Source organism: Papaver somniferum, chromosome 10 (assembly GCF_003573695.1).
Source record: "Papaver somniferum cultivar HN1 chromosome 10, ASM357369v1, whole genome shotgun sequence".
In the NCBI taxonomy this organism is placed as follows: Eukaryota; Viridiplantae; Streptophyta; class Magnoliopsida; order Ranunculales; family Papaveraceae; genus Papaver; species Papaver somniferum.
Genome location: NC_039367.1, coordinates 41,276,139 through 41,285,741, shown reverse-complemented (window position 1 = coordinate 41,285,741; position 9,603 = coordinate 41,276,139). Strand labels below are relative to the sequence as shown.

Genomic DNA, 9,603 nt, shown 5'->3' with positions numbered 1-9,603 from the left:
CATTTGAAAAAGTGAACTCTGTTTTCGTATAAGTTTCATTTGGTGTTCATATGAAAGAATGAACTCTGATTTTTTGTTCTTAATAACGAGATTTTGGTAGAATATAATGAAATGTAATGAAGTTCATAGAATATAATAAAGTGTGTAGTTTTCATGAAACTGAATGAACTCAAATCTACAAAAAGACTGATAGTTCATCAAACAGAATGAACTGCTACAAGTAAATAAGTTGCATTAACACAGAAGGGTATTTTTATCTGTTTTATGTTTTTAAATAATTATGAACCAAACAAGAAACAAGTTTTCCCAAAAGACTAAACCGACTTGGAATCACCTAAAAAAGGACCAAAGGATTATTTTCCCCCACTTAATTTAGCACACTGTTAAACCAATTAGTGGACGCGTTATGGTCGCTTGACATTCCAGTAAAAATGGTAAGATTCTTTATTTTTTTTTTACAATAGAGTAGTCAGTAGTGTAATTTGGTTATTACTCCGAAAGTGAAAAACATGCCAAACTGCTTGCTTTTACATGGAAGTTCACCAATTGAACTTAGGTTTACGAAAATGCTTTTGCATGGAAGTTCACCAATAGAATTTAGGTTTAAGCAAGTATATAACAAATACATATAAATGTTGGGTTCTTAGGTTTCATAAAGGGATATTTTGATTTTGGATCCCAATTTTATGATCAGTATTGTGTTTGGGTCCTAAAAAGTTCTAAATTAGAGTTTGGGTCCCAGGATTCAAGTTGACCGGAGCGGTTACGATGTGGTCGGGCCACATCAAACAAATATGTGACCCCTGTTATTTTCTTGACACGTATTAGAAACCATCAGTTTTTTGCTTTTTAGGGACATTTAGAGGGGACAAGTTTTTAGGGATAAGTAGTTAAAAGTAGTTTTATGTGTTTTATATGAGAAAAAATAGGATACTTTTTACTTTAAAACTAATTTTTTAATACGTGTCAAGAAAATGAAAGGGATCACATACTTATTTGGTGTGGCCCGACCACATCGTAGCCGGGGCGCAAGTCGACCGTCTTAACCATCCAAAAACAAGTTAAATAATTAGAATTATTATATTAAACCTAACTTTTGATGTATTTACTAACTGTACCGTCAACTCCCCCGTATATTCTTTTTCCCTACCTTATGCAGTTCTAATTTTCTTTGAGGCAATTTGTCAAACGCTAGCGATGCCAATTTCGGTGCCCCACAAGGTGTATTCAACTGATTTTATGAGGCTCCGCTTTTCATCCCCGCAAAGTCAAATTTGAACACAACCCAAATCCTAAGCATTCATAAGCACGGAAGTCTCCGAGAGCATCTCCAACAGAAGGTATGAAAAATCCTACGTGAATTTTTTAGAAGGTTATTATTGGGGCGTCACATTCCATTAAAGGGACGTCACCTAATAGGACAAAGACGGGTCATCTATAAGTAATATCAAAAACCTCTTATCTCAAATAATTTTGTAATGACTAAACAACCCTTATTTAGTTAATTTTAATTTAATCAGATAAAAATTAAATTAATGAATTTTGTTGTATACTTGGTCAATTCTGGGACAAAGTTTTTGTGGGAAGAAAAACTGGCTGTAAAATAAACTTCCACGGTTGGAAATAATCCAAACCAGAACGTAAAATCACTTCTACCGTTGGAAATAATCCAAACCTGGACGTAAAATCACTTCTACCGTTGGAATAAAAAGAAAACTGGACATAAAATCATATTCTACGGTTGGAATTAAAAGGAACCTGGACGTAAAATGAGCTTCTACGGTTGGAAATAATTCAAACCTGTACGTAAAACTACATGCAAATAAAATTCTACGGTTGGAATTAATCCAAACCTGGACGTAAAATCTTCAAACCTGGACGTAAAATCACTTCTACCGTTGGAATTAAAAGAAAACTGGACGTAAAAACGGATTCTACGGTTGGAATTAAAAGAAACCTGGACGTAAAATGAGCTTCTACGGTTGGAACTAATCCAAACCTGGGCGTAAAATTACATGCAAATAAAATTCTACAGTTGGAATTAATCCAAACCTGAACGTAAAATCACTTCTAGTTAAAGATAATCTAGACATTTTGTATATGTGTTAGGATATCCCATAACCAATTTTTTGGACATTAAGAATCCAAGTGAAGCCCCTCTATTGAAGTGTGACGCCCCAATAATAGCCTTCATTTTTTATTTAGTCCTTTTATTTATGGGGTCTACACATAAAGTAAATATAAGACCTCATATCAAAAAATCCATCTCCAACAGTGAGAATTTTAACCCTCAAAATTAAAAGAAAATTGGTTAAAAACATGACGTGGAGGTGCAACCGGAGATGTAGATAACACTTTCTTGAACACCTTCATATTTAGTAATTGGTCCCTCCTAACTTGTAGGACCCTATTATTGGAGATGGATTTATGCCAAACGGAGGTTTAAAATCCTATGTGTCACTAAAAATAAATAGATACGTCCTCTCTTGGAGACGCTCTAATATCATCAATCATTCAACACCGATTTAACCACATAAATCAACGGCAAACCCATCTTTTCTCGCTGAAATACCACCCAAAACTTATCGAAGTCTCTAACTTGCTTGAATCAGTAAGGCAACAAGAGAGAGAAATTAAATTTGAGGAAAACATTTGCATAATTAGTAAATACACCTGCTTACGATCATTCAACGTAGTCAACCAAAACACCTCCTTAGGACAACCCTTTTTCTGGTTTTTCCATATATATATTTTTTGTTTTCTGATGCTAATCAAAATGTATCTGTTGGGGATATATATTCAATCAGTTTGATGCTGGTTTTAAGATAAAATGGGTGACACAATTCCTCAATTGATTATTCAATCACGTTGATTTCCTCGAGAATTGGCGGTGAGTGGAAGGAAGAAGATAACTAATTTGTATAAATCTCGACCATTCGTCTACTAGCTGTTCACACGTCTATTAGGAAACTAAACGTCCTATTCTTTGATAGTTCCGCAAAGCCCAAGTGATTAAAGCTTCTAGATCTCTGTCTACCACGTTGAAATTTTTTTGACATGGGTGAATAGAATTTGTTTTTCTATTGGAATGTCTCGGAGTTGTAATCTTCCTATTTAGGTTGTCACCGTCTCCGCTAAGTGTTTATGGAATTATTGTCGAGCAGGTTGGCTCCTCAACTGTTGCTGAATCTAAGAACATCCGTCAAAAGTCTCTATTGAGAGGACAATGCATTCAGAGGATTTAGCCTCGTTTAGTTCAGTCATTTACTCCGTAAAAGGTATTATCGTTGATTCAATCTTAGCGACCCACCCAAGTGATAGGTTGTAAACTGGCTTTTTCGCTTCAGTGAGCGAACCTTCAATTTTTGGGGAGGGTTAACTTTTTCGGGGTCACTAAGTTGTTAGACTGCTTTTCAGATAGGATAAAAGACTAGTTGGAGGGCAAAGCTTATTGTTATGTATGCGTCGTTGATATAGAACACCTTTACCCTATTTTCGTAATGGATGACCCTCGAAACCATGATTTGTTGATATACGGCGTAGATCCGGATGATTGATGGAAGAAATACCAAACATATCCCATACGTCTCGCTCCCACCGGCCAGCTGATGGAAATGGAGGAGAATTCTCAAACTACGCGAGCCTCCCGACGAAGCCAACGGAAATCCTATCCGAATACAAAAGATAAAAGGCAGTTTCATTAGGGTCGTATACCAGCCGCCTGTTCTGGAACTTCCTGTTCCAATCGAAGCATATAGATCCGTAAATAGATTTGTATGTATAGCCACTTCAGTCGTGCTCGTCGTTTCTCGAATAGAAATTCCCGCCAATGGCTGAGATGTTCAGTCGACTCCCTCACATGTAGGACATACGAGTTCTTTCAGACCTTCCTTGTGGGACAAGAAAGAAAGTCAGTTCCTCCCTATGGGGTACGAGTGAGCAGAAAAGGGAGGATGAAGGGTTTCAATTTATTCAAATGAACGGTTTGAACACCTATTGATTCTAACAACTGATTGCAGAGTTGATCATTCGGCCCTTTCAATTCATAGATGTGGATCTCGGACCTATGAATGGAGATATTCCCGATACTCACAAAGAAAAAAGGAAGTGACTTAGACAAAAAGAGAAGTGACTTGGACAAATCTTGTTTGTCGATAACCTTGGACTAATCGGGCATTCGAGCGTATGTAAATAGATACTATGTTTACATATGGATCCCTGCGTCGTTACATTCCATTTAGGATTAGGAATAGGCGTAATCGGACCTGTTTTTTACATATTTCTCGTTATTTGGGTACCATATTGACGGGGAATTTTCCGCAATGGGCGAAAGCCTGACGGAGCAATGCCGCGTGGAGGTAGAAGGCCCACGGGTCATGAACTTCTTTTCCCGGAGAAGAAGCAATGACGGTATCTGGGGAATAAGCATCGGCTAACTCTGTGCCAGCCAAAATCAGAATAAAAAAGAAAAAGATATCGTGATGTAAGTCCATGATTCCTTGCATCATAGGTGTAGCTGCATAAGCCAACACAAAAATGGAGACAAATGAAGAATCGACTGTTCATAAACTTCGAAATCCTGTGATATCTGAACTGGAGATTGAGCTGCCCAGTGTTATCAATCTAAAAAAATAGCCTTTTTTTGGACTATAATCAGCTGATCAATACTGTTTCTATTATTGGTTTATGAATTTTTTGTAATTACATTCAACTAAACCCTCTTCGTCATGGGTTGAAGATGTTCGGGTGCCCAACCTCCCAAATTTGTAAGCATTTTTGGTGCCATATGTTCGTTCTATTAGTGTGGTTTATGAAAGAGATATTTTGACTTTGAGTCCCAACTTTGTGACCAGTGTTACAATTGGGTCCCAGAAAATTCAATATTAGAGTTTGGGTCCCAGAACCGCAGTTGACCGTCTTGACCGTTATGAAAATAATATTAATTATTATTATTTATATTAGTTAACGGCGTCAGTTAACTAAATACAATTATACTTATTACACAGTACACGTGTATTACCAAATTGAATGGAGTGCTACAGTTTGAAGATTGACAACCATAATCATGGCGGATTCGGGTAACGGTGAAGCTCTGCATTTCTGCATGGTAAAAGCATTCAATTTTATCTGGAAGTCAATCACTAGATTCATATTGGTTCAAACTTCATAATAAGTTCAAGACACATAATGGACAATTAAAACCACAGAGATGTGTCAATAATTTTTTACCTCTCCCGCATGTACAAGTCGGATACTGTTGATCTTCAACTTCAAATCCCAACATGCACTACATTGGTAAAAAAAGAAAAATCCTTCTATGTGCAAGTACATTAGTACGGATGAATATGTAGATATACATTGGAAGGTGTAAACATCCATAAATTATCATAGGGTAATGAGGAGACTAATCCCAATACACAATATCATTCTCTGGAGAATTCTTTCCATCTCTTCTAAAGTATTCTATAAGCTCTACCCTCTTTCCTCTTGGGAAACCTCCTTTTATAGGAGAAGCTGGCTTAAGGTGTACCTCAAGTGGACAACCTCCTTAAAATATGACTTTTATTATACAACAACCACCATTTACTAAGGGCACACCCATGCTGTCAAAATCATGTGTTTACAGAAGATAAATAAAATTACAACTGCATTACCTAGGTACGCGACCTCCATCATCATTTTCGAATTTGGCACACCAATAAAAGTGGTAATCGATTAGGTTCAGCTGCTGGTACGTAGTAGAGTTGCAAACTCGATGGAGACTTTTTGCGAACAGATTGCACACGACATTGGTGGTGATTGTCCACAACTTTCTTACTACTGTCTCGGCAAGACACAAAATACCATGGTCGCCAACAATTTTGGTGGGGGTAACACCAAAAAATCATTAAACAAAAGCTGGATGTAACAGTACCAATTGAGAAATTACCCGGTACGTGAATTTTCATTATGGCAAAAGAAGCTCTATGAACCCAAAATGCCTACAGGTGCTTTCCCTTTTTAGGTTGGGATCGCAGTCATTTGTCAGCATCTGCAGTCACAGTTACAGATTAGTTAGTTACTGGGATGATAATTAAGATGGTAACTATAAGTCATGCCTCTCTCTCTCATTTCCAGTATTTCGGGTGTATCACTATCTAGGTAAGTATAGTTGGGAAGTTAAAAATTCAAAACACTGCAGTTTATACCAGGGAGATGACAATGCAGGTTAACGAGTAGACAAACTCTGCAAGTGTATTATCCATTCTCAAAATAACTTAAAACTGAATCAGAAGCCACACCGGTACCACAATTATATGGTTATCATCTCCTCTTTATACCTTTGTTTAACACTAATTTGAAATGATAAACTAAGGCAATGAATAAATAAACTTACTCGTAATGATATACCAAAAGAGTGTACCTGTTGTGGGAGAACCCAAACTTTCAACCGAACTCTTGTGACCTACACAAACTTAAAACAGTCATTAATTTCCAAACAAAAAAAATACATAGATTATTATAAATTGAAACAAAAGGAATTAATAACATCAAAAAGAATTGGTAATTGGTAACAAATCCAAACTCTCCGCGCCTTCTACATCCAAAGCTGATAAAAGAATTGGTAATTAGTAAAAAGAATTGGTTCTAAACATCAAAGAAACCAAATCAAAATATACCAATCAAATACAAATTTCAATAAAATTAATTCAAAATAAGATAGTAGTACCTAGGATGCTTCAGACAATATGCTGGAGAAAACCTGGGAAGATGATAACCTGATGATAACCTCATGATAACCTCTCCAGAGATTTATGTAGTTGAACATTTTAGGGGGTTATTGTTCTAATGTAACTCATGAAATTAGTTACGGTGTACTAAAGGTAATTGAATGTCGCGAATAGTGGGAGGAAATCCCTAATTTATGGTATAAACCGGTAATAATTGTTTTGTAAAGGAAGAGTAGAATAAGTGGAAGAAGGGGTATCGGACGTTGGATGAGGGCTTAAATATTGGGTTCATTATCAACCACGATTTATGTTTTTCACTTTCAGAAGAATGGGAGCCGTAGTGGCCTTAAAACGCCTATCCAGAACCCTCAGATTGGCCAAAACACATTTGTTTTTATATATAAGATACAATAAAATATGAGTTGAATCAAGATCAAACAATGATGGAATGAGCCTTCTGTTATTCATCTATAAGTAGTTTCTTTTCTGCGTAATCTGCTATGTTTTGCTTATGATTGGTTCCTCGGTAATTTTTTATGCCGTTGTTTAAGTCTTTCATATATTTTGTGCTTACACAATTTATAAGATAAAACATTAGCAGTTAGATTCTATTGTCCCTTAAAATTACACCGAGGCTTGAAAGGCCAGATGTCACGTGTTATCCAAATTTGTTATTTATCATGCACGTCTGCTTTTACAACATTGTTAAGGAGTCGTGCCAGATTACTAAACAGGATACCAAAATCCATGTAAAATAGAGGACTTTCTAGTTTTTCTTATATGAATTCCTTCTCGAGTGAACTGATACCCCTACTAGAAGACATACGCCTTCGGGTAGTAGGCATTTATCCTTGGATGACATTTCACTCTAGTCAACATCATTGGTCCATTATTTTTCTTCCAAATAGTAGTTTGTATATTTTTTGCCCCGTCTGTTATAGGGAAGGAGCTATCTAGAATCTATGCGACCTTTAGATAACAGTCGACCTATTTTTAACCATTCCACCACGAGGTCAATATTGTCAGATTATCGTATAAGGGTATTTTTGGTATATTTTTTCGAAAACATTATTATCATGTGGGGTCCGATTGTTGATCCAAGTTGGTGCGCTCCAGACTGTTCTGAAATAGTGACACAAAATTTTGATTACTAGGAATTACTGGCTAGTCCATGAATGAGGGAATCGGTTACTGGCTAGTCCACTCCCAGAATTGATTTATCCTCTGGTCCAAAAACATGTTTCTGGACCAGAAACTTTATCCCCTAGTCCATCCACGCAGTTTACACAAGACCAGTTTTCAAATATTCCCAACATACCCTTCTGCAACTCAAAGTGACGAACATAAAACCAAGTTAGTTTCTTTCCTCTTTTTTTCTTCTCAGATCGGTTTCTCTCACTCTGCGTTTTGGATAGAATCAATTTCTGGTACTGTTTTTCAATCATCTTCATCTGAGCTTCAAATTAGGTTCTTCTGAGTTTCGAATTAGGTCATCTGAGCTTCGAACCAAGGTATTTATCCTTTCACTCATCCTCTTCTGCTGCTGTTCTAGAAATCTTGATGAATAATTAGGTTTATTCTGATCCGATTTCTATCAGGATAATTGTATATGATGTACATTGTTATCTTTTTATGATTTCGTTTTATGATTTCTGTTTTATGATGATTTACAATGTCAATTCAGTTTCGAAGTAATTTCCGTTCGTTTTTTAAGTAATTTTCGTGATTTTTGTGTGTTTCAATTAGGTATTTGAGCTTCGAATTAGGTTTATCTCAGATTCGAACAAGGTATGATTTCTTTTTATGATTTCTATTCTGTTTTTTGTAATCTGATTTTTTGTATTTTCTACGTTTTTCTGCTGTTGTTCTGTTTAGTTTTCATTAGACAGATCGTGTAGTATGTATTACCAATACGTACTGCATATAGCGTGCTCTCTTTTCATTCTGCAGTAGATTCCAATACATATGAATATGAGTCAGTACATGTCAATACGTCCTGCATATAGCATGCTCTTTTTTCATCCTGCAGTAGATGCCAATACATATCAATATGAGTCAGTACATGTCAATACATACTGCTTATAGCATGTCAATACAAAGACTCTTTTTGTTTCATCTCAGTACATGTCATTTTTTACAGGGTTAACATGTCTGACGTTGCTCCCAAACCATACTTCTCCATCTATTCTCATGTATACCATAAGCAATATCATTTTGCATATGAGGTTACATCGTTTTCAACTTTAGAGGATTTGAAATTTCGCATCTGTAATATGTGGAGCTGGTTGACTCCATCGACTATTCTGGTTAACTATTTCCAGAATCAAGCGATAGTTCATATTCTTGCCGATGTAACACTCCAGGGAATCTCTGCATTACATTCTTCAAAGCAATCAGCTTTGATTTGCACGTGGATGTAATTTCAAATGGCGCATATAGGCGTATGGAAGTTGACAGTAATGCAGACTTAGTTGTCAGTGCAAAGAATAGTTATTTGAAAGAAGGTAAAGAAGCCCCAAGAGTGTTTTTTTCAGATGGTTGGGATAAGATTTTGATGATACAGATCAATTATTCTATGGTGGTGTTGATGCCGTACGTATAGCATGCCAAAAATACTGCATGAGAACTGGATATGAGGTAATTAAGAAGAAGAATGACCTTGAGAGATTCACCGCCGTATGTAGTGTGAAAGGTTGTTCATGGAAGCTTCACGCAACTGCCATTGGTAGTTCTATTGATGTTTTTAAGATAAAGGAATATGTGGGAAGGCACACCTGTGGCGGTGGTTATATGTTGAAGAATCCAAGAGTTACAAAAAAACTCATGAACAGTCTAATTCATGAGATGGTCAGGCACAACCCTCGCATAACACCAGCAGAGATCATAGATTATC

The 9,603-nt window shown here is 36.4% G+C and overlaps 1 long non-coding RNA gene across 1 annotated transcript; it reads right to left on the bottom strand.

Moving 5' to 3' along the window:
* Positions 1 to 4,968: 4,968 nt before the first annotated feature.
* Positions 4,969 to 6,990, bottom strand: LOC113315275. The gene is made up of 4 exons (XR_003342911.1): positions 6,710 to 6,990; positions 6,404 to 6,589; positions 5,230 to 6,031; positions 4,969 to 5,100 (listed from the first exon to the last, which is right to left on the bottom strand). It is a non-coding gene; the product is annotated as an uncharacterized LOC113315275 (long non-coding RNA).
* Between the last annotated feature and the right edge of the window lie 2,613 nt (positions 6,991 to 9,603).